General features: G+C 37.2%; 1 protein-coding gene across 1 annotated transcript in view; it reads right to left on the reverse strand.

Moving 5' to 3' along the window:
* FER (FER tyrosine kinase) overlaps positions 1-26,748 on the reverse strand; it is a 399,396-nt gene that overhangs the window by 368,314 nt on the left and 4,334 nt on the right. The window contains exon 2 of the mRNA XM_054589991.1: positions 16,259-16,439. The gene's annotated coding sequence lies outside the window, so the exon portion shown is untranslated. The remainder of the gene's footprint in view (positions 1-16,258; positions 16,440-26,748) is intronic.

Raw genomic sequence — 26,748 nt, forward strand, 5'->3', positions numbered from 1 at the left:
GTTCTTCCACAGAGATTTTAACCTCTAATCTTTCTCTTCTCCATGTGACCCATGTGATCCAACTCCATTTCAGCTACCCCTGCTACTGCCCGCAGCCTGAACCTAAAACTGTTCTACCTCTGCAGTGGTAAATCTTAATATTCTAGTTTTAGGTCACAACCTACTACGTTCCATCTCTCTGGGGTCTTAACTTCTTCTATACCTACTCTCTGACATCAAAGGTATCTCCAGCTGTCCACTGATCAAACCATATTCCCTAAAATCTACCAGATCCTCCTATATCCTCTCTCTTCTAAGGTGAACATGCCACTTATCATCTGGAACTAGGATACTTTTAAGAGTGAAAGAGATTCTTCATTATGCCAGGGAAACAAGTGGAAGCTTATACTTTACCAGACAAATTGGGGCATATAGCCCCCCTACTTCTGTCCTTACTCATATTGATTCAACTGACTTCCCCTGACTTTCTGTCTTTCTACATTTGTACTAACAACCTCCAATTTTACCTCAATCCTTCTTGACTCCCTCGGCCAAGTTTTTAAAACATATTTTTCTTTTTAGCCCTTACCGGAAGATACATTTATTAATTTTAGAGGAAGGGGGGAGAGAGAGAGACAGAGAGACAGAGAGAGAGAAAGAAACATCAATGGGTTGCCTCCGGACATGCCCTGACCAGGACAAATCTGCATCTTAGTCATGTGCCCTGCAACCTTTTGGTGCACAGGAAGATACTCCAACCAACCGAATGTCACCAGGCAGCACCCCAGGCCATTTTTTGAATACTTAGCTAACTAATTAGTATTCCAAGATTGTACTCATAGCACCTCCCCTAAGCAGCCTTCTCTGTCTACCAGTGCAATTTATCATAGCGCTCAGTAATGACAGTGTCCTATTCATGATTATTTCCTCATGTTTCTCCCATATTAGGCATATAGGTGTACTCAATAAACCTTAAAGTTCTACTCTAATTATCCCTATGTGTTTGTTCTAAAAGGCATTATATGAAAAATGATTACTTTTATAATTTCATATAGATTAAACAAGTCAAAAGGAAGTCCTTCTAAATTAACAGCAAGTATACCAACAACAACCAGCAGGAATTTATCCTGAGCTTTTTAAATCTTATCCTCCCTCTGAACGCTGAGGACTAAGAAGGCTCCTGGTGGCTAACAGGACCCAAATAAAAAATAAATAAATAAATGAAAAGCAGCGCCTAGCGGCCATTCCCACCCAGGGGCCTTTCACGCCAACTGCACTCTGCAGACAAGCCTCTGTGCTACTCTGCCTGCCTCCACACTGAGCTGCTTGGCTCTATGCTGCTAAAACGCTTGCCTGGATCTTGTTTCTGCCACCTGACACAGCCCTTACAAAGGTCACCCTGAAGTCATATTTCAACCAGTAGAACTGAGGCTTTCCCCGCCCAACTGGAGCTGAGCAGCTCTGACAATCAGAGCAGCTCTATTCCGACCAATCAGGGACCAGGGGCAGGGACTTCTGTCTTTAGAAGCCAGCTCCCCTCTGGCTCACACAGTGCACTTTCCACAAAAGAATGAAGATTGCATTTCTTGGGCTGGAGCTGAAGACATCTCACGGGAGCAGCCCGGAATGGCCTCGAGCAGAGCAGACCTTTAGGGAGCGGAGCTACCCAGGCTGCAGACAGGTCTGGCCCCGGGGCAGCCTCAAGGCCGTGCTGTTTTCACAGCTGCACCGTAGCCCGATGGAGCGGTTTTCACAGCCATACTGTATTAGTGTTGAGCTGTTGGCAATAAATAAAGTCTCCTTCTTCACCACACACCAATCTGGGAATTCCTGTTGGCATTGTGTTGGTGCCAATGACAATTGATTGACATCCCCATACATTCTATTACACTGGTTTCTGACTTTTACTCTCTGCTTGTTCTGTCCTCTTATATGTCCAACAAATTTTGGAATTACAGGAGCATTAGTAGAAATTAGTGGATAAGTAGGAAAAGCAAACTTTGGAACATGTACTTTGAAAATTATATAAATATAAACATGCATGTTCTTGAATACATATATTTTAAAAATACAAAGTGGTACACACCAAACTTTTCTCATTACCTCTAAAGAGGGAGACTTGGAATACTGGGAAGAATGTCACTTTCTCCTTTAAGTACCTCTAGTTTGCATTTTTATCATAAGCATGTATTCATTTTAGGGTGTAAAAAGGATATAAAGACTCCCCAAAGAATTCTTTTTTAAGACCAAAGATTAAGAAAACAAAAATCAAATTTCACAGATACAATGTGTAAAAATTATTTCTCCTTCAAATTTCTTTGATTTATATTTATTTAGAAAATGACTAAGGCATTTATGATAGTTACTTCTGTGAAAAATCTCCCAATTGTATTTCCACTCATAGAATGCTTCTGGTTTCTGCTGAACAATTTCATCCCTGTTCTCCATCCCAGGCTCTTGAACCAATTCTAGCTCAAATTGAGCACCTCAACAAACTTCAGTCTAACCACAGGTCCAGCCATTACTGTGGTTGTCCAACAAAGGAACATTTGTCCTTTTTCTCTGTCTTAAAAAGAGCCTTTCATTCATTCATTTACTGATTCATCCAATAAGTACTTATTAAATGTCTATAACATGCCTGACACTGAGTGATGTCCTGAGTGCACACAGATAAAAAAGTACTGGTCACAGCGTCAGGGAGCTTATTAGAGGAGAAGCAGTTCTAACACATAATAATAATTACTACAAAGAATCCCTTTGCAAAGAGTAGAACAAGCACAGAAGTATAATCCAAGCCTAGCTGGAACAAAAGGAAGGAAAGGCTTCATAGACATCAAGAGTAGTCCCTTCTTCATTGGCCTTTTCTTTCCTCTCAACCATAATATGCCTCTCTTCCCTTTGAAAATACTGCTTAAAAGTTATGTTCTAATCCTTCCAAAAAAAAAAGAAACTCCACTTATTCCTAAATGTCACATAATTCTTTAAAAAAAAAAAACACCAAAACAACCAAATCTGTGAAACAGAGCAAGCAAGTAAAGGAAAAAAAAAGCACTCACTGAGAGTAATGGAGAGAGCAAGTACTTTAAATCTTTCCTAATTGTGCCCAGCTCTGGTTGTCTCTACTAACTTGCTTATCATTTGCATTTTAATCTACCTCCCATTTGAAACTATGCATTTTTCAAAGATGAATATTTAGACTGCTACAACAACTAGATACATATTCCTAAGTACAACCAACCAACTGGTTAGAAGGTAGAGGTGCATAATGGTAGGTGGGGGTGGGGAACTTCTGCAGACGTCTGTTGTTTTAAATAAATTTCAATAGCTAACTAGTGCCAGTGTACCAAATACAATATAAATTTTCTAGTTTTCTTACCTTTACATAATGAAACCAAATGTAAAAACCACAGTCATTGCATAAAGTTAGAATACTATCAGCGTATTTTTCAGCAAAAACTTTGTAAGCCAGAAGGAAATGAGATGATATATTCAAAGTGCTGAAAGTAAAAACTTCAAACAAAGAACAAACCACATGACAAAGTTATCAATCATCATCAAAGGAGAGATAGAATTTTCCAGGAAAGCAAAAATTAAGGGTGTTCACTACCATTAACTAAGCCTTACAATATATGGTAAAGGGACTTCTCTATGCTGGAAACAAGGGTACTAATTAGTAACAAAAAAAATAAGAAAGTAAAACTCTAACTGGTAAAAGTAAATATATACTAAAGATAGCAAACCAATCAATTACAAAGTGAATATGAACGATAAAAGACAAAAGTAGTAAAAATAATAACTACAACAATCCCTAAAGGGACACAAAAAGGTATATCATGTGACATCAGTAACATAAAATATGAGCCCTGGCTGGTGTGGCTCAGTGGACTAAGTGCTGGCCTGTGACCCAAAGGGTGGCCAGATCAATTCCCTATGTAGGGCACATGCCTGGGTTCCAGGCCAGATCCCCAGCACAAAATGCAACCGTACATTGATGTTTCTCTCCCTCTCTTTCTCCCTCTCTTCCCCTTTCTAAAAATAAATAAATAAAATCTAAAAAACAATATAACATAAAATATGAGATGGCAGGGTAAAGATATAGTTCTAGAATATATTCATACTTAATTTGCTACCAACTTAAAATAGACTGGGATATATATAGGCTGATACATATGAACCTCAGGGTAACTACACAAAGCAAAAACCTATAGCAGATAAACAAAAGATAATGGAAATAGAAACAAAATATACAGCAAACAAAAGATAATGAAATTGGAAACCAAACATAACACTATAGAAGTCATCAAACAAAAAGGAAAAAGAAGAAAGCAGAGAAAAACAACAAAAAAGTAGGAAAACAATTAACAAAATGGCAATACATACCCATCAAAAATAACTTTAATGTAAATGAACTAAATACTCCAATCAAAAAACAGAGTAAACAGCACTGCTTGTGTAGTGGTATCATGCAATATTCCCAAAAAACACACAGTGGCTCAATGAATAAAAAACAAGACTCATCTATATGCTCTCTACAAGAGATTCACTTCAAATACAAGGAAACACACAGACCTTAAGTGAAGAGATGGGAAAAGATGTCTTATGCAAATTGAAACCAAAAGAAAAACTTGAATAGCTATACTTATATCAGACTGTAAAACAAAGACTATAACAAAAGACAATGGTGGACACTTTATAATGACAAAGGGGTCAATACAAGACATGACATTGTAAATATATGTGGATGGGCAAAAGTAGATTTACAGTTATACAAACAAATAGTACAATAATTAATAAATAATGAAATAATAAATTGTATCACATACTCACAACTGTAAACCTACTTTTACTCACTCTGTATGCACCCAACATAGGAACACCTAAATACATACCGCAAATATTAAGAGACCTAAATAGAGAAATCAACAGCAATACAATAATAATAGTATTATTTAACACCCCATTTACATCAGTAGATAGATCATCCAGACAGAAAATCAATAAACAACCATTGGCCTTGGAGGGGACCCAAGATGGCAGAGGAATAACTGGAAGCTCTGCTAACCTCTTTCCAGGACCAAACTGGAATTACAACTAAATTAAAGAAAAATCATCTTAAATAACCAACTGAACACTAGCTGGAGAGAAGGCTTATACCCAAAGACAGATGGAAGAAACCACTTCACTGCATCAAGACTGATAGGGAGTGTGGAGATGCAAAAAGGCTGGCTGGGCTCCCAGGAGCAACAGCTGAAGTTCCAAAGGGGTATTTCAGCAGCCAGGGGGTTCCCCCTGAGAAGTGTGGGGTCTAAACCCCAAGCTGGGCAACCCAGCACAGAGCACCAGAACTGGGAAAGGAACCCAAGAAACATCTGGCTGTGTAAAACAGCAGTGTTTCTGTCACCCAGAGAGAGATGGCTAGAGATGCAAAGAGCCTTGTTAGAGAGCCAATGCACAAAATTTCATTTACAGACACTTACCATGGACTCCAGCAGAGCAAGGGCAGAGTAGACTAGAGATGTATGAAGAGAGTCTGGAGCTGGTGGCTCCAGGGAGAGAACTGAGGGATTAGCTGCCAGGATCTGTGTTGAGTCATTCACTAAACTACACTCACCATCCTTCTTGGGCAAAACACTGCCCTACATGTGGCATCAGCCTGAGGGGAGGTAATAGCTACACCAGCAGGAAAACCTCTCGCCCCACAGTGTGGAGCTTAAGCCAGGCTGCTGAGTACATCTGGAGGCTATCTCAGTGATTTAGTCTAACAGCAAAGGCAGATCTCTGGGAGAGCTGAGACTTTAGCTAACCCTCCCTAGGCCCAGTGCTGGTAAAAGCTAAACTCGGGGCACAGGCTTGTTCTTTCTGCACACCCCAAGACCTGCAGAAGAAGCCACAGCTGTGGTTTGCTGATAGCTCCACACAGGTTTCTCAGGGTTCATCACAGACAGCATCAGACATAGGACTACAGCAGAGTCTTTCAGATCTACCTAATACATAGAGACAAATATAAAGAAGCAGCCAAAATGGGAAGATGAAGAAACAGACCCCCAAAGAAAGAAAAAGAAAATTCTCCGGAAGAACTAGATGAAATGGAAGCAGTTTATCAGATAGAGAGTTTAGAGTAATGATTATAAAGATACTGAACAGCATGAAAAAAGACATAAGAAACCATTTTAAAAAAAAGATCAATCAGAAATAAAGAATGCAATATCTGAAATAAATAATACACTCACTGGAAAGAATAAATTATAGATGATGTAGGAAACAAATGAGAGATTTGGAAGACAAGGTAGGAAAAAACACCCAAGCAGAGCAGTGAAAAGGAAAAAGAATTTAAAAAGAAAAAAAAGGAGAGTTTAAGAAACATTTAGGACAACATGAAGTGTAACAACATCCACCTCATGGGAATACCAGAAGGAGAAGAGGGTAAGCAAGGGATCAAGAACCTATTTGAAAAAATAATATCCAAAAACTTCTGTAATTTGATGAAGGAAAAAGACAAAGTCTAGGAAGCACAGAGAGTCCCAAACAAGATGGACCCAAAGAGGCCTACACCAAGACACATCATAATTAAAATGGAGAAGCTTAAAGACAAGGAGAGAATCCTAAAAGCTGAAAAAGAAAAGCAGGTAGTTACATACAAGGGAGCCCCGATTAGAGTACCCAGTTAGATTTCTCAACAGAAACATTTCAGGCCAGATGGGATCGGTGTGAAATATTCAAGGTGATGAAAAGCAAGGACCTAGAACCAAGGGTACTTTACCGAAAAAGCTATCATTTAAAATTTAAGGAGAAATAAGGAGCTTCCCAGACAACAAAAAGGTAGAGATTTGTTAACACCAAATCAGTGCTGCAACAAATGTTAAAGGGTTTGTTTCGAGAAGAAAGAAGAAAGAAGGAAGAAGAAGAAAGGGGAGGAGGAGAAAGGAGGAAGAGACAGAAGAAAAGAAAAAAAACAGAAGTAAATAGTTTTAAAATAGAGTTTGAATAAATACATATCTATCAATAACCACCTTAAATGTAAATGGCTTAAATGCTCCAATCAACAGACATGAGGTAGCTGAACGGGTAAGAAAACAAGACTACATCTGGACCATTGAGAAACTGGCCAGGTGGCTGTTCTTCAACATTAACTTAATTCTCACTAATATAAATTCAATGTTAATTTCAACATTAATTCAATTTTTATTAAATTATCAACACTAGCACCCTAAGATAGCAGTCAAGTAGACAGAAGCTGAGTTCACTTGCTCTTGCCCCCAACTCAGATTCTTGCTTGCCCTTCAACAATTAACCTGAACTCTCAATGGAATCTTAGCAGATGTGAAGTTCTGAAGCTAAGGAGTACAGAAGCCACTTTGTACTATCCACGTTGAAGTGCATGTGTGGCGCCTGCAGCCGGGGAGAGACCAAACAGAAATCACAGCTTCAAAGCTCCCTCCCATCTCAGAGCAGGGGCCCTAGTCCTGAACAGGTATCCCCAACCAGAAGAGATGGGAAGGATATACAGAGTTAGGGAGAACCAGACTATACACACACAGCGAGCAGCACACCCATAATGGTAGCACCAACCTGGAGAGTTCCAAATAGGGAATCAATCTCTGAAAATGATCAGACTGTCAGACCTGGGTCTGTCAGAAGTACCAGCAGGCTGTGGCCAGCTGTGACCATGAGAAACATTTTGCTTTTTGGGGAGTGGGTATACACAAAGAACCAGACAGCAACTCAGTACTGTGGTATGGGTTACCACATACAGCCTTTTTAAAAAGGTGCTGAAACGTGGCTGGGCAAAGACCCCACACGCAGCTGCTCTTCAAGCATTGAGACCAGGCTGACAGAGCAGTTCATTCCCATTGAATCCAGCTCGGCAGGGAGTTCAGAGAGATTGCACAAGGGCTTCTGGGCCCCACCCAGCTCGGCCAGCAGGCTAGGGGCTGCGCAGAACAGAATTCTAGACTGTATCTCCCACAAAGGCAATGGGCTGAGAGTTGATCCCCAGAGATTATTTACAACCAGGGAGCCCCACCCCTAGAGCAAAAACATCTGGGATGGGAAAGGTGTGCCCACTCCCCTACTGGGGAACAGTCTGGCCAGACTCAGAACCCCCCACCGCAGGCACATATCCTCAGGGGAAAGAAAAGGAGACACCAAGCGGGGCCTTTCTGAACTTTTCTTAGCCAGGACAAGACATGTTGGTTCCTTAGGCCCTATTCCACTGAAACCAGAGGGGCAGAGTGCAGAAATGGGCACAACAAGGGGAACTGAGGTCAATGTCCAGCCTCAGCTTTATACAGAGCTGCCATCAGTGCAAGGTAGGAAAGAGCTGCCCCTTTTACACAGACTGGCTGCTCACATGAAACAGACAGATAACCCATCAGAAACTATACATGACTGGAAATAACTGGGACAGACCAATACTTGTGGCACAGGGGCAGGGAAACACACTCACCATCTTCCCTGAAGTCTGAAGAGCACATCCAAGAGGAGATCCTCCTGATCACACCAGAAGGCCTCTCAGAAACAGACAGGCCAGCAGCAAGGCTAAGACTAATGGCAGGACTGTAGACAGAGGCGGGTGAAGGTGGTACATGCAGTGCTTTCAGATGTTGGATGACCCACCCTGGGCCTTGTGCTAATGAAAAGCCAGGAGGGCAGAGCAGCGAAGATCATCCGAGACACAGGCAAGCCTGAAGGAGACAGACACAGATTGTGGATCGCTTATAGGCTCAAGCAGGCTGCTAAGAGCTAGACGAGTAAAGAGTCTGACAGTGCCAGAGTCAGATCCAGAAGAGGAGGCCTGCAAGCAAGCACTGGACTCTGCTGAGATGAACTCCACCTCATTCTTTTTCATTGTTTCTATGGTTTTTCTTTTGCACAGCTTTTTAACATTTTTCTTCAGTTTTGTTCCTGTTAGTTCACTATCTTTTTTATTTCAAACCTCATATTGTACTCTTCCCTTTTCTTCATTTGCCTTCTTCCTTCCCTTTCTTATGTTCTCATTTTCATTTTAAAATCTTTTCAAAGAAAGATTAAGCAAATCTTTCTTTACCTAATTTCTGTTCCTTACTTTTATTATTTCTCCTCTTTCCATCCTCTCAACAACATTTTTCTTTCCTTTAGTCATCTCATATTCTTTTTCTCTTTCTTATAATAATTGTATTATCTTTACACTCTGCTCATTTGTCATTGATATTGATTTTGCAGTTAATTATTTTTCAATTTTGGTCCTATTTGCTCAATATTTTTTATATCAATCTCATATTCTACTCCAGTTTGCGTTCTTCCTTTCTTACAATGTTTAAATTTTATATGTTCTCTTTCTTTAACTTGTTTCTATTCCTTACGCTTATTGTTTCTCCTCCCTCTATCCTCTCAAATACAGTCTTCTTTCCTTTCGCTACCTCATATGCTTTTTTACTATCTTATAATATTCTTATTCTCTTTCTACCTTTGATGATTTTTCCTCTCTTGTCCTTGATATTGCTGTGGCCTTTCTTTTTCCTCAATTTTTTCATATTTTTTCACAATTTTTTCTTTTTTTTTAATTATTTCAAACCTCGTATTTTACTCTTCCCTTTTCTTACTCCATTTTGCTTTTTTACTTTCCTTCATTATTTACATTTCAGATTTTTTTTCCTTTTCTTCACTTTGTTTCTATTCCCTATTCTTATTATTTCTCCTCCCCTCTACCCTCTCAAATTCATTTTTGTTTCCCTTCAGTCATCTCATATTCTTTTTTACCTTTCATATAATATTCTTATAAACTTTGCATCTTTATTATTCTCTGCTCATTTTTCACTAATATAGCTGCTGTTACATGGGGGCTGTTTTTGCTGGTGTGGGTTTCATTTTCTGGGTTGTGTTGGTTTGATCTGTCAGCACCTGTGCAACAGCATAAGAGATCAAGGAGACTGCATCAATGAGTCCCACAGGACTCCTACCACCAAAAGCCACTCCATGAAGACAAGGAGTCAACAAAGACCAATCTAATATGTAGAAACAAACAAAAAGAGTCACCTAAAATGGGGAGACAAAGAAAGAACCCTCAATCGAAAGGGAAGGAGGAATCCTCAGGAAAAGAGCTAAATGAAATCGAAGCAAGCAATTTATGAGACACAGAGTGCAAACTAGTGATTATAAGGATGCTCAAGAAACTTAATGAAAACTACAAGGAACTTAGAAGGTACTATATCAGCATGAAAAAGGACATAGAAATTATGAATAAGAACTAAGTGGAAATGAAGAATACAATGTCTGAAATGAAGAATACAAAATCTGGAATGAAGAATACAATAGAAGGAATAAAAAAGCAGGCTCAGTAAAGCAGAAAAACAAATCAGTGATTTTGAAGACAAGACAGAAAAAACACCCAGTCAGAGCAAAAAAAAATGAAAAAAGACTCCAAAAGAATGAAGATAGTTTAAGGGACCTTTGGAACAACATGAAACATAACAATATGCACATCATAAGGGCAGCAGGAGAAGGAAATGGGCAAGAGATAGAAAATCTGTTTCAAATAATGACAGTAAACTTCCCTAACTTGGCAAGGGAAAAAGTTATGCATGTTCAGGAAGCACAGGGGGTCGCAATAAACATGAACCCAAAGAGGTCCACTCCAAGACAAATCACAATTAAAACGGCAAAATTTAAAGACAAAGAGGGAATCTTAAAGGCAGCAAGGGAGAAACAGCTCGTAGCATACAAGGGAGCCCTGATAAGGCTGTCAGTTGATTTTTCAACAGAAATACTACAGCCAGAAGAGACTGGCACAAAATATTTCAAGTAATGAAAAGCATGAAATTGCAACCAAGACTACACTCTCCAGCAAAGCTCTCCTTCAAAATGGAAGGAGAAATAAAGAGCTTTCCGGACAAAGGCTGAAAGAGTACAGCTCCGCCAAACTAGCATTGCAAGAGATACCAAAGAGACTGCTTTAAGAACAAAAAGAAATAGACGGAGAGAGAAAACAGGTACAAAGGGGAAAAAATGGCAATGAACAAACACCTATCAATAATAACCTTAAATGGAAATGGATTAAATGTCCAATCAAAAGTCAGGGTAGCTGAATGGATAAGAAAACATGACTTACATATATGCTATCTAAAAGAGACCCACCTCAAAACAAAACATACACACAGGCTTAAAGTGAAGGGGTAGAAAAAAATATTCCATGCAAATGGACATGAGAAAAAAAACTTAGGTAGCAATACTTATATCAGACAAAGACTTACAAAAAAAAAGCCATAAAAGGAGACCTAAAAGGTCACTACATAATACTTATAATACTTGCTGGAGCTAACAAGAGGATATAACTCTTGTAAACATATATGAACCCAATATAGGAGTGCCTAAATATATAAAGAATTTGGAGGACTTTAAGAAAGAGATACACAGCAATACAAGCATTGTAGGGGATTGTAACACCTCGTGTCAACAGTGTAAATATCTTCCAAATAAAAAAAATCAGGATATTGTAGCTTTGAAAGACAATCAAGATCAGATAGAATTAATTGAATTTTACAGAACATTTCAACACAAAGAAGCAAAATGTACATTCTTCTGAAATGCATGTGGACCATTTTCAAAGATAAACCACATGGCAGAACACTAAAAAAGCCTTAACAAATTCAAGAATATTGAAATCATATCAAGTATCTCCTAAGATCACAATAGCTTGAAACTAGAAACCAATCTCAAGAAAAAAACTCAAAAATATTCAAATACACGGAGATTGAATGCCATGTTATTTAATAATGAATGGGATAACAAAAATATCAAGGAAGGAATCAAAAAGTTTCTGGAAACAAATGCAAATAAACAATACAACAACCCAAAACCTATGGGACACAGCTAAGGCAGTCCTGAGAGGGACGTTCATAGCAATACAGGCCTACTTAAAGAAGATGGAAAAATTTCAAATAAACTACCTAACCCTACATCCAAAAGAACTAGAGGAGCAACAACAAACAAAGCCCAGAGTAAGCAGAAGGAAGAAAGTAATCAAGATTAGTGCAGAATTAAATGACCTAGAGACTAAAAAAAAAAAAAAATCAAAGGATCAATGAATCCAGGAGCTGGTTTTTTGAAGGGTAAATAAAACCGACAAACCATTAACTAGACTCATCAAGAAGAAAGAGGACCCAAATAAATAAAATCAAAAATGAAAGAGAAAAAGTCACAATCAATACAACAGAAATACAAAGGATTATAAGAAATTACTATGAACAAGCATATGCGAAGATATTGGACAGCCTGGGTGAAATGCATAAAATTCTCAAAATATACAGTCTTCCAAAACTGAATCAGGAAGTAGCAAAATCCTGAATAGACTGATAACAACCAGCAAATTTGAGGTGGTAATCAAAAAACTCCCAATGCACAAAAGCCTTGTACCAGATGGTTTCACAGATGAATTTTAAAAAACATTAAAAGAAGAACTAACACCTACCCTTCTCAAACTATTTCATAAAATTCAAGAGGAGGGAGGACACCTAAACTCTTTTTACCAGGCCTGTGTTATCTTAATCCAAAACCGGATAAAGACACAACAAAGAAACAAAGTTATAGGTCAGTATCTATGATGAGCACCAATGCTAAAATCCTCAACAAAATACTAGCGAACCATATCCAGCAATATATTTAAAAGGACATACACCATGATTAAGTGGAATTTACCCCAGGGATGCAAGAATGCACAATATTCACAAATCAATCAACATAATATATCACATAAACAAAATGTAGGACAAAAATTACATGATCATATCAATAGATGCCGAAAAAACACTTGATAAAATCCAACACCCATTTATGATAAAAAAAACTCAGCAAAGTGGAAACAGAGGAGCATACCTCAATATGATAAAGGCCATATATGAGAAATCTACATCATACTCAGTGGGAAAAAACTAAATGTTTCCCTTAGAAACAAGACTAAGATAAGGGTGTTTGCTTTCACCACTCTTTCAACAGAGTACTAAAAGTTCTAGCCACAGCAATCGACAAGAAGAAGAAATAAAAGACATCCAAATATGGAAAGGAGAAAGTAAAACTGTCACTATTTGCAGACAACATGACAGTGTACATGGAAAACCCTATAGACTTCACTAAAAACTATTCAACCTAATAAGTGAATTTGGCAAAGTAGAAGGATACAAAGTCAACATTGGGAAATCAATGGCATTTTTGTACACCAACAATGATCTACCAGAAAGAGAAACTAAGAAAAAAAAAATCCCACTTACCATATCAACAAAAAAATAGTACCTAGGAATAAATTTAACCAAAGAGATAAAAGAACTATACTCAGAAAAGTATATGACACTGAAGAAAGACATTGAGAAAGATGCAAATAAATAGAAGCATATGCCTTGTTCATGGACTGGAAGAATTAACATTATCAGCCTCTGAGACAACTTCAAGCATACCAACATTTGTATCATAGGGGTGCCAGAAGAAGAGAAAGAGCAAGAAATTGGAAATCTATTTGAAAAAACAGTGAAAGAAAACTTCTTAATTTGGAGAAGGAAATAGACATGCAAATCCAGGAAGCACAGGAAGTCCCAAACAAGATGGACACAAAGAGGACCACACCAAAACACATCATTAAAAAGATGCCAAAGGTTAAAAATAGAGAATCTTAAAAGCAGTACGAGAAAAGCAGAGAGTTACCTACAAAGGAGTTCCCATAAGACTATCAGCTTATTTCTCAAAAGAAACTTCGCAGTCAAAGGGATTGGCAAGAAGTATTCAAAGACATGAAAAGCAAGGACATACAACCTAGATTACCCTATCCAGCAAAGCTATCATTTAGAATGGAAGGGCAGACAAAGTGCTTCCAGACAAGGTAAAGCTAAAGGAGTTCATCATCAGCAAGCCACTATTACACAAATGTTAAAGAGACTTATTTAAAATGAAGAAAAATATTAAAGCCACGAACATTAAAAAGGCAACAAATTCTCAACTATCAACAACTGAATATAAAAAAACAAAACAAAAAAAAGAAACCCTAAGCAAACAACCAGAACAGGAACAGAATCATAGGTATGGAGATCATATGTAGGGTTATCAGCTGGAAGGGAGAAGGAGGAGAACAGGAGAGTGGTACAGGGATTAAGAAGCATAATTGGTAGGAGCAGAATAGACAGGGGAGGTTAAGAATAGTACAGGAAATGGACAAGCCAAAGAACTTAACACGCACAACCCATGGACATGAACTAAGGGGTGGGATTGCTGGAAGGAAGAGGGGTACCAGGTGGAGGAGGCCAAAGGGGGAAAAATTGGGACAACTGTAATAGTATAATCAATAAAATATACTTTAAAAATATATAGCCAATTATTTTCATTCCAGAAAATTCTGAAGTGAAATGAAATTAAATCATAATTAATTGTCATATAAATTAAATTTCAGGGAGAAAAGCAAAACAAAGTATTAACTAGTACATAGTACAAATTTGCCAGATGTTTCTATTTCCAACACTAACTTTATTTCTAGCATTATAATAAATTTCCCTTTTGGTAAAATAACCATTCCTTGACATAATGGAAAAGAGAGTTGTCTAAAAGGTTTCTTTACACAATGTCAGCATACCCAGTTGCTCAAAAACCAAAAATCTTGGGAGTTCCTTCAGTATGTTCTCTCTTTCCCCATCCAAACTATTCACAAGTCCCATCATAAATTCTGACTCAAAAGAGTGCATCTCAAATCCATCCATCTCCCTTTTGTTGCTAGCACCCTATCAGGCCACCACTATTTCTCACTCCACCTCCTAAAGCTGCCTGCTTTCTCTCTCACCCCCAGACAATCCATTCTGCACACAGCAGCTAATACTATTTACAATAATATATAAACTTCTTGCCAAACTTTTCAAGGCTCCGCATGGTTCTATAACCTCTTCCCACCCATCTATGGCTCTCTAAGTCAGCCACATGAGGGCTTTCTCTGTTCCTCAAACTCACCAAGCTCTTTCCTACTTCAAAGTCATTGTACCTGCTACTCCTTCCTTTTCTTTTCCCACAGCTTTATTGAAATACTATTGACATATAACAGATGTAAGTTTAGGTGTACAAAGTGATGATTCAACACATATAGATATGGCAGAATGATTATCACAATAAGGTTACAATTGTGTATATGTGGTGATAACATTTAAGATCTACTCTTTTAACAACTTTCAAGTATATATACAGTAGTACTGTTGTTAATTATAGTCACCAGGCCATGCATTATATCTCCAGATGTTATTTACCTTATAGCTGGTAGTCTGTTCCCTTTGACCAGGCCCTCCCCATTTACCCTATTCTCCAGCCCCTGGCAACGTGCATTCTACTTCCTATTTCTCTGAATTTGGCATTTGAAGATTCCACATATAAGTGAAAACATATAGTATTTGTCTTTCTCTTGTTTAACTTATTTCACTTTACTATTGCTTATCATGAGAATGTTTTCCCCACCAAAAGCCACACACACACACACACACACACACACACACACACACACACACACTCTCTCTGTCTCTCTCCACCTGCCCCTCAAATAGCTCCTTCATAAGACTCACCCAAGTACTAACTTCCAAGATCAGACATCATAGGACTCCTCTGAAACACTAACTCTTATAGGAGCTTTCTGTAACTACCGTATCTAAAATTCCTTATCACCAAATTATTTGCTTTTTTTGCTTTTCTTCACAAAATTTATCACAATTTATAATCATTTTGTCACTTTATTTTTAAACCTGCCCCTCCTTTACAATAAGCTATAAGAACAGGATATCCAGTTTATTCATCATTATATTCCCAGAAGCAGCAAACTGATACTTATTAGAAGCCTATCAATGTACGTCAAATAAATAAATGAAATAGTAAATGAATATATGACTATATTAGAAAATGGGACTAATAAAACTGTTAATAGAAATACATAAACCAGAAAAAAGGAGCAAGTGTTTAAGAAGAAAACTAAGACATACTGAGTTTAGTGCCAGGCAGTTGAAAATAAAGGACTGGTGGACACGCAGGCTGGTAAAGAAATATGGATTGAGATTCTGCTGATTACAAATGTTAATTGAAAAAAAATAATGATTACATCACAAATGATAGAGAATTCAGTAAGATAAATAACAAATATAAAATGATTGGAGCCTGCCTAAACAGGAGAATCACATAAACGCTACAAAATCAGGACAAGCCAAAACTTTCAAAGGAAAAAAATACTTTAATAATTATTTAGTGATATAAAAATAACTGTTTTAGTAATTTACTAAAAAGAGGAACAAAATCCTACCTTACTACTATTCATTGCTGGTCATATCTTAGCTAAAGTAGCAGGTCCATGTTGAAGGATTACACATCAGGGATGAGGAAGACACTTGATAAAACTTTCAGTGAATTCTCACAGGTATGATCATAGGTCTAGTCAGAAAACATGAGCTGGAAGAAGAAGTTCAAGGAGTCAGAACTGCACACTACAAAAAAGAAGGAAAAAAATGTACACATGGAGTATAGTAGGCTGCACCTGGGAGTCAAACTCAGCATTTTCTCCCATTCACCACATTAAGAATAAGAATGCTAGCCTTACTTAACTTCTTTATCCCCTGCTTACTCTCTCCCTTTTCTTCCAACAAGTTTTCCAATGAGTAATGTATCTTACCTTCTCTTCTTACCTATTCCCTGAGTTTTGAACAGGTAATTCATTTTGTCTCCATTTTCAGAGCACAAAACTAATTACAAGTTTGAAGCTCATAAGAAGAAGCAACTACACTTGTTAAAATATTATTACAGCCTAAAGAAGTAATTAACTCTTTTTAATTTTGCAAAAGCTGGTAAGGTTTGGGAAGGGTTCTCTTGGTACACACACAGTTTCTCTAACAATATGCCAAAGCATGACCCTTCCTTCGGCTCTTCTCTCAACCCTCGAAACTAGAATTCCTAAGACATTTCTGGGTCACTGGCTCTCTTATCACCGATGGCAATGCAAGTATATCCAGTTTACAGGCCTCCCTCTGTTTTTCATTTTTTGCCTTATGCCCTCATATTTCTAATACCAGCTTCTTGGTTTATACTCAGCTCTCCCCTTCTTCAAACTTCTCATTTTCATTTGCCTATTCAGTTTCCTGTCATTTCTCCTATTTCCTTAACTTTCATGCGAACCAAAGGACATTTCATTGGCGTTACCAGTAAGATTGCTCCTTTCCTTCTGGTCAGGAAACTGATCAAACATGGGAATACCTTCCAAGTCTCCTACTCTTCTAAGCTTTTTATCTATTTTCAAAGGGTTCCTCCTTTACCTCTCCCGCCCTCCCCCTCACCCCCCTCCCAAGACCAGCATTTTATTCTCTTCTATATTTGGCAAGGTTCTCAATGCTAGAACAGGTTGGAAATCTAACCTACATATAATGAAACTGTTATTACATCTCTCCACTTCCACTGAACTGTGATATGATTGAAGACAGGGACTGTTATCTTAATACAGTAGTATCCTACACAATACCTGGAACACTGTAGCCACCAAACAAGTGATTACTGAATGAATGAAATTCCAAGGTGAATTGCAGTTTTCTCTGATTTGTAGTCTTTGGTGTAAAGTAAGGCTTTGACAAGGATTTGTGCATTAAATGATAATTCATGACTTAAAATAATATTTAAATTTGAAAACTCTAATCATGACTTCTCTTTTATACTGTTTTTAATAGGGTATCCTTAATTGATTTATGTATTACTTATAAAGATTTCCAAAGGAACAAAATATAGTGAGTGTATACCTAAATGTGCACATCATATATGTTACCTAATTCTACTTTTAAGACAGACCCCCAGGCCCTGGCAGGATAGTTCAGTTGGTTAGACTGTCATCCCAATGCACCACGGTTGCGTGCGGGGTCCATCCCCAGTCAGGCACATACAAGAATCAACCAATGAATGCACAAATAAGTGAAACAATAAATCCATGCTTCTTTCTCTTTCTCTCACTCTTGCTCTCACTCTCACTCTCCCTTCCTATCTCTCTCTAAAAATCAATAAATAAAAATATTTTTTTAAAAAAACAGACCCCCAAAGTTACTGGACAATCCATTTAATTTGAAATTGTTTAGCCTTTCTTCTCTATCAGCAAGGATAGTTGCGAGTTATCTAGAATTCCATATATTGGTCTCTCACTGTGATAGAGAAATAATTATTTTCAAAGATCTAAAGACAAGAAAGATAGCAATTCAATAGGATTCCATGCTCAACACTGAGCAGCATAAAGTGTCTTGTTTAAGAAGCTAGTAAGAGTTACCATGTGTTATTTATGTATCACTGTCCAACTCAAAGTCTTTTCTACACATTATAATTTTCAATGAAAAAAAGTATTTTTTTTTCCACTTGATACTGAAATAATTGGGGTTAAAAATAAGTAACAATTTCCTTGGTAGAATCTCTAAAAAAAGAAACCATTTTATTTGTTCAACCTACTATAAACCTATGATTAAAAATTCCTTGTATTACTTTAAAGGTATTATTATCCTTATCAAAGATCATCAAAGGTTTCTTTAGATGAATTAAAAATGTATAATAATGACTTTCTGGTGCACCTTAGTCTTCCCCACCAACATCTCCAACTACACAGGTAGCCATCTCTAACTCACACTCATAGTCAAATATAGTTCCTGTTGCTTAACTGTGCTTCTCCTCACAACTAGAACTAGAGTGAGGCAAGAGAGGCACCTAGGGTGCAAATTTATGGAGATATTCACTCTCAGGGTCATGCAAGTGCCACCCTAAACATCTTATTTTGTGTCGTAGGCATCTCTCATGCTTCAGCCTAGTCCTGGTCCTACTTCTATGTCCCACCTCAACTCCTCTTGCCTCTCTAATAAGTAACAGACTACAATCAAATCCTGACGAACCAAAATTCTAAAACTAAGCAACAAATTTAAATATAATTTTGCATCCATTTAAAATTATGTTTTCAAGGAAGATCTCTTGTTCACAGTGTGATGTCTGGTGAAAAATAGATGAGGCAGGAGTGCCTATATACAATAAAATTTTTTTTTTTTCCAAATGATTGTGAGCCACATGGCAGGTAAGTGACAGACCTGTGTTATTTTTCACTCTCTTTCTTTTGGTGACAGCATCTCAATTTTTTTCTGTTGAATTACCCTTCTCTAATTCTCAATCCATGTTGGGTGGCACTAAATCATTCTCACTCTCAAGTTCCTGGAATGAACACAAAGTTCCTGGAATAGGTGCATGATCCAGGTCTGGACAATCAGCATATTCCCTCCCCCAAGCAGTAGTTTAGGAATGGGTAAGTAACCCAATAGGACTGATCAAGCTCAATTATGCAAGGCTACTCAGAAAGTTATCTTTCAGTTGAAGTTGCTAAACTGAAAGAATATAAGTATCTATCTCACAGTTAGCCAACCAGAGAAAATAATTGTTGAGATGGAAAGAGATATGAAGAAAACGCTGAAGACATTTTGCCTCTAGATCTAATCACACCTGAGTTGAGGTGTGAATAGATATACCTGCTGCAATCTTAGAATGACTGCTGGGAAACAACTCTCTCTGGATTTCTCATGTTCCTGCACAATCAGAGCCTTCTGAGTAAAAGATACTATAAGGATATTTGCATGATAGACAGACTTGGAAGCTAGAGACAGTGTCTCCCCACAGATAGAGACCTCCAATGAACTTTGGAAAATAAAGCCCTCTCCTTCCTTGCCCTGAAAGACATTCACTTATTCTCTTTTTTTTAAACATTTTTATTATGTTACTTTATATTTTTATTTATATTTACTTATATTCTAGTATAAATCTAAAGACACTTTCCCTTTCTCCCCTGGAGAAATTTGCTTAATGAGTAATCTCTCTCCCTCTCTAGGGTATTCTCTTTCCATCAGTGTTTCAGAATTAACAGTTACATGAAGCAATAAATTATTTTTTCTATTTATTAATTCATTCAACAAATATTCCCTGAGAGTCTACCATGTTATGTGCCATGCATTTTCCTACACACACACCAAAAAAAAGACAAAAATTCCTGCACTTACCGAGATTATTTAGTAAAAAGAGGAAACAAAATACAAAATAAGTAAGTAAAATACACAGTACTGAGTGAGTGTTATAAAGAGAGAGAAAGCAGGAAAAGGTAACAAGAAGTATGGGGGAGGTAAGAGATTTCAAATGTATGCTAGGTGATTAAAGACTTTATGGATGAAGTTATATTTGAACAAGGACCTAAAAGAGATAAGGAAATAAGTCATATGGATATCTGGAAAGGAGCAATTCCAGGCCAGAACAGTAAGTGAAATAAAGCACGTATTTAAGAAAGAGCAAGGAGGCCTGCAGGGAGTGAATGGTAGAGACAAGAGAAAAATCTGAGTTCAGAGAAAGATCCTGCATGAGGGAGAGCAGGACCCTGCATGAGGGAGAGCACAAAACTGCTCATTTGAAGGACTTGGAGCTTGTACTCTAAGTTACATGGGAAATTACTGAAAGATTCTGAGCAAAAAAGTGATATGATCTCTTACTTTTCAAAAGGATAACACTAACATTCTGAGAGCAACAGTAGTAGCCAGGAGACTTGTGAGAAGTTACATAGAAGGAGAGAAAGGACAGTATTGAACCTGAATAACCCTAATAGAGGTGGTGAGAACTGGCATATTTCAGGTATATTTTGAAGTCAACAGAATATTCCAAAAATTATATGGGGGACGTGAAAAAAAAAGAGTCAAGAATAACTTCAAGGGTTGGGGTCTCAGCAAAAAAAAAGGAAAGTATTACCATCTACAGAGATGGAAAGGATTAACTTTTTTAATCGAGTTTCTATCACTCATCTAAAAGCAGTCGGACGGATATAAAAATGTATGACAAAATCAGGTAGTACGAATGACAGCCTAAAATGTAGAAGTGAATCAATAATAGAAAGTGAGGGAATCTGGTATTCTTCTATTGCAGAGTGAGGAGTCAGGATTCTTTCAGAAGCAAACAGAGCTGGTAAATTGCCAACTCTTATAAATCAGGCTATGTGTCTGCTAAGAATGGAACGGTGGGTTACTTAGTAAAAATGTTAGGATGTTGGTATATTGCTTACTATGTGGTACTCTTTAGAGTTCCTTCAGAAAAGCAGCACACTTTGAGTGAAATTTTAATAAAAGAAAAATATCTTCCCAGCCTTTCATTACAAATCCAAGGTGGCTGATATTGCAATTTATACGGTTGAAAATGAATTATCCCTAAACTAAAATTAGGCCCTTAACCACACAAAAACAGAGAGAGAAGCCTAATGTTCCAGGCTCTTCCCCAAGCATTCTAGCAAAGAAGATATTTACCCATGATAAAGAACCATCCACTATGAAACAGCCTGGGAGCAGGAACAAATTACCGGTGCTTGTTACCTCAAGAAGTTGCTCTGAATGGCCTAGAGACAAAAGCCAAGATGGCAACTGAAAAGACTAGGATGTACGTGGTATCTCAACCTCAGTGCTGCCAACATTTTCAGCTGGAAAACTTTTTGTTGTGGAGGCCTCTTGTAGGATGCCTAACAGCACCTTGGGCTCTACCTGCTAGATACCTACCCAGCCCCAGCCTTCCGTGACCACAACAATGTCTCCAGACATTGCCAAATGTCCTCTAAGGTATGAAATGTCTCCTGTTGAAGAAACACTGGGTTAGGGTGATGTTCAAAGTTGTTTAGAGACATACCAGGCAATGGTTAGATTCAAGGACTAGTATTTGAGCTTTGGGTGCTTGGGAAAAGTTGATCAAATGCAAAGAAATAAAATTTTTAAAAACTTAGTTTTCAAAATTTGTATTGTCTAAGAAACTCCCAACGAAGTGTTGCTACTGCTTAATTCCTAACATGGCTGCCGGGACCCCAACCGTTCAACAGAAAATGGACTACTAAAGCAGTGCAGTCCCCATTAGGGAAATAATTCTCAGTACTCATCTTCCTGTGACCACCGGTAAAAAGAATAAAGATATTCCCAGGAAGAACCAGTGACGGACATATTGGTTAATCAAAAATCTTACTCCACTGCCAGGGCAAAGAGTGCTTGCCATCCCTGTCCAATGAAACCTGTATATATCATGGGGAAAACCTCTGTAGGTTGGTTCTCCTTTTTCTCTTTTCTAATTGAGTTTTTACTCTCTTCATGTTATTTTCCTTTCCTTCTATCTCTGAACACTGGTTTTAGTACAATTAGTTACATTTATTATTTAACCTAAACCCTTGGCCTATTTATTCAACCAAAATGGAGAGAATTACCCAGAGATCATAGACTTAAAGTTACCAACAGCAATTAAACAAGTCTTTGAGTTGTCTTCCTTTGCTGGGGGGCAGGTGTTAAGAGCATTGGAAGTTGTAAGTAAAAGATTTGCACTATGTTAGCAAGGGCATTTTGTCAAGGGTGTATACGTACGTAACAGAGGACATGTATGCACATTGGGAAGATTATAGTGAATATCTTTTGGTTATATTGCCCAGCATCCACTCTACTTTCCCATGCTCAGACCATGGCAAACCACAGTTCCTATTCACAATTCCAGTAGTTACCCCCTGGTCCAGATCTGACTTATCATCATACGCTATCTCCCTGGCCATAGGACCAAGAATAGAAATATGGCCCAATTTATTTAATGAGATATAGTCCTAGGACCAATGTTAAAACTATGGGTAAGAGAAGCTCTTTATGTTGCACTTGCTAAACTGAAAGAATGTAAGCCTAGAGCCATGAGAGAGGTCCATATGGTGAAAACCTACCTGAAAGTATATCTAACATAAGAGAAGCCACGGGGCATGTCCTGAGGCCATTGTTTGAGCCCACCGAACCCATCTGTGCCTGCAGAGAGTACACTCCTGTGCACCCCAGGGCCCTAAACTAGTATGAGTAGGGTTTTGATCCCATACAACTGAAGAAATTTAAAAATCTAGTATTATTACCAGTTATCAGATAAAACTGATAGGAGTTTTCAAATGGAAAAACTAAAGCCACTTATTTGCCTAAATTTATACAACTAATTCCTGGTGACACAGATTCAACCCTAGAAGGGTCTGGTTCTAATATTCATGTTCTTTCCACTATACCATACTCTCAGAAAAAGTATGCAACTCTTCTATGCTTTAAAATTATCTCTAACCATAAGGTAAGTCCTTACATGGGGTGAGTATTCTATTAACACTTGTTGAATGACCAAAAAAGGAAGAATCATATGCCTTCCTGCTTTCTGTCCCATTCCTGCAATAACTTGCCTCTTGTGTGACACAGAGTATTTCTGCATTAGTTTTATAATATAGGCTCCCTCCAGGACATGTCTATTTCTTTACTATCCTATCCTCTTTCAAAAACCATGATATTACTGTGTATAATAGCAAGTGTTCCTAACTAAGCTAAGTTACTTTGATCACAGAATGCCTGTTCCAGTCACAAGGTAAATCAAGATCCAAAATAAAAAAAGAAACCAGAACCCTTAGGAGAGACCATCACCAGGGCCTAGCTACTATCCTGGTATCAGCAATTGTGAAACTCAGAGAAGGACACCTATATTATCCTGTAAGTGAGATATTGCTGCCTATATTAATATTTTAAGATATTTTTAACAACAACATTTACTTCTAAAAAGTATCTGCTATTTATAAATAGTCAAATCTCTTCAAATATTGTTGAGGGTGAAAGAGAAGGGTAGCAAAACAGTATTTATGAATATAACATCCCTGATATTTTTAAGAAATCAATCTAAAAACTATGCAAATTTTTGGCAGAGTTGGAACACTTAATTCAGTGTTTCATTAAGTCAACTTTTGTATCCCTAGAAGGTGTGGTGGATTGGTTCACATCCAGATCAAAGACACTAGATTAAATGTTCCATTTTCTGGCTAAGATCCACAACTTTCTTAGACCTCTACTTTTTCTGTACTTCTAGCAGTTGGCTTTTTTTTTTTCCCCAGAAAAATATTTTACAAATAAACAACATATTATCACTTAACAGGAATTATAATACAGGACAACCTCAAGAGAACAAGTCAAGACAAGATGTGGACACTGGGCAGTTAGCTAGGGTCATGTACATCTTAAGGTCTCACTTCCAATGATAGGAATTCATTTCAGCAAAACTGCAAATACTTCAACATGGACCTTCACAGTCATTCCCAAATAATTAAAACTGATGTTAAATCCAGGCCTACTAATGGCTTACTATATTTAGACATTACCACTTGTATTTAATTCAGGTTTAGCATAATAAAGACCTAAATTCAAATCCTGCGTCTTCTTGGATAAATGATGTGACCTGAAATTGGTTCCAGATCACGAAAACATGTAAACACTATCCAATTTACAAGGTTGTCATAAAAATAAAAACAAATGTACTAAAAGTGTCTAGAACTTTTCGGAGGCACTAAATACTAATGCTCCTCCTCAATAACAGTATCTGAATCCAAGTAATTTACAAAAAACCTCTTATTGACAGAAACTATCTTGTTTCTATCTTAGAGATTAAAATGTTAAGGGGTAAAAAAATGTACATAAATAATTATACAAATGTAAAGTAATATGTTACATATACATCAGTAATGTAAATGGAACTCAAAGTTCCTATTATATATAAATCTAGATAAAAATCCATATAGTTTTCCAATATAACTGTTTATAAATTGAGATAGTGATCTGTCATTAATAACTGAGACAACTGCGTTGTTTAGTTCACTTTAATTACTGTTTCAAATTTACTCAGTATGTAGAAAGTAAAAAGGCCTGACAAAGTAATATATTGAGCAGAATACATTAGTTTGGAGTAAATTCAGAATGGATATGAAATGTGACAGTGACTGGATCTGTGTCATTAGAAAGTCATACAGAAACAAACAAAAAAGTGACACTTGAAAAGGTTTCCTTTATTCCAAAGCAAAGCAAAAATTTGAAAAACCTTAGTGAAAGTTGAAATGATGGTTAAAACCTGTATAAGAGTGTATAGAAAGCATGTGATTATGAAGGAATCATAAAATATAATTCAAGAGAAAGTCACGACCCTCCATAGACCATTTCATGAAGTTAAGAGGTGGTGTGGCTGCTAGGGTGGCTACTGACCCAACTGTTACAGAAACTGAATATTAGAAGAGTCAAATGCATTTTTCTTTGTATAATGTGAAATTAACAAAAGAGCCCACCAACTGAAAAGACAAACGGGAAATCCTCCCACGCTAGGCATTCAGAGAACAGAAGGGACACAAACTACAGAAGTCTCCAACTCCAAGAAGACAACATACCCAAGAAACGGTAGCAAGCAGCAAGCATTATAGTGATCAAGGACTCTTTGTGACAATGCCAGAAATATTCTTGTTCTGCAAACCCCAGGACACAGGTGTTAGGAATAAGAACCTTGCACGTATACTAATCGCATAATGCAAAAACATCAGCCTTGGAATCATTTTGGAAGCAAAATACGGTTTAACAATTTTAACGACCTGAGTCCTATTATAAAATTGTTAAGGGTCTGAAGGAATCACTTAAATTTGACTGTATTTTATAGAGCTAGTTGTGTCCTAGATCCACAAAGGTTTTGAGAAATACCGCCTGCTAATATCAAGGGTCTCATGAACATTGGTTTTCTTTTTTAATTTTTATTTACTGATTTGAGAGAGAGCGGGGAAGGAGAGAGGGAGGAGGAGAAGGTGGGTGTAGAAGAGGGAGGGAGGCAGAGAGGGAGTAGGCAGGGAGACAGAGAGAGAAATATCAATTTGTTTTTCCACTTATTTATTTAATGATTGTTTCTTGTTTGTGCCTTGACCAGAGAAGGAAATGGCAACCTGAGCTACCTGGCCAGGGCCTGAACATTGTCTTTCTAAGTCTTCATTTCTAACTGAATATTATACAGACTACATCCACACAAGATGAACCATTTAAAAGCAATCTCATTCATAACAATATAATTTTAAAGATAGTTTTCTAAGCCAGTGTAAAAAGCATTTTTATATACTAAATGCCTAGAATATAAATATTCCAGTATTAAGTTTCCCCTTCTCCTAAAACCATTTGTCCCACTAGACAAATAAGAATGAAATACTTATTCTGCAAGTAAAATAATTTATACTAGAAAACTAATTTCAATTTTCCTACAATAATTTGTTATTTTATTTACAATAAAGACCATAGTGCTGTTATTCAAATATTTTTAAATGTGTTATCACTCTGACTTTGAAATGTAAGACTCTTCATTACCAATTAACATAAAATTAGTAATCTTTAGTTCTATAGCATCACAATACTGATTTTAAAAAAAGTAGAGAGGCATTCATTTCAGGAACATGTGTAACTTGGGTCTCAACTGTAGTATTGTAAGGTGTGTCTCAAGTATTTGTTACTAATAATAGTTACAGATTTTTTTCATTGACTCACTTTCCCTAATAAATCAGAGTACATTCAAGTTTATCCTTATAATGATATCATTTTCAGTCACATGTATTCTGATGTGCTTTCTTGAGCAGAAAAGAACAAGATGAAATTACAGAAAGCATGGCAAGAAACTGCACATCAGTGTATGTCACACATGTAAATATCTATACTAGATGAGGAAAAAATATTGAAAATCATTGACTTGGATTACAAAATCTGTTTCAATGCTGGATGAGACAATAAGGACCACCTGGTTCAACTCCTAACTCCTCACTCAGTTCAGTGCTTGCTTCATGACACCCGACAATCATAGGCTGGTCTATGCATATAAACTGGATGTTTTTAAGAATTAAAACTCTATAGTTATAGAACCCACATTTTGAAATATGGATATTTATTAAAT

The sequence above is a fragment of the Pteronotus mesoamericanus genome, unplaced genomic scaffold (assembly GCF_021234165.1).
Source record: "Pteronotus mesoamericanus isolate MK-2021 breed Mesoamerican mustached bat unplaced genomic scaffold, CSHL_Meso_final scaffold_167, whole genome shotgun sequence".
In the NCBI taxonomy this organism is placed as follows: domain Eukaryota; kingdom Metazoa; phylum Chordata; class Mammalia; order Chiroptera; family Mormoopidae; genus Pteronotus; species Pteronotus mesoamericanus.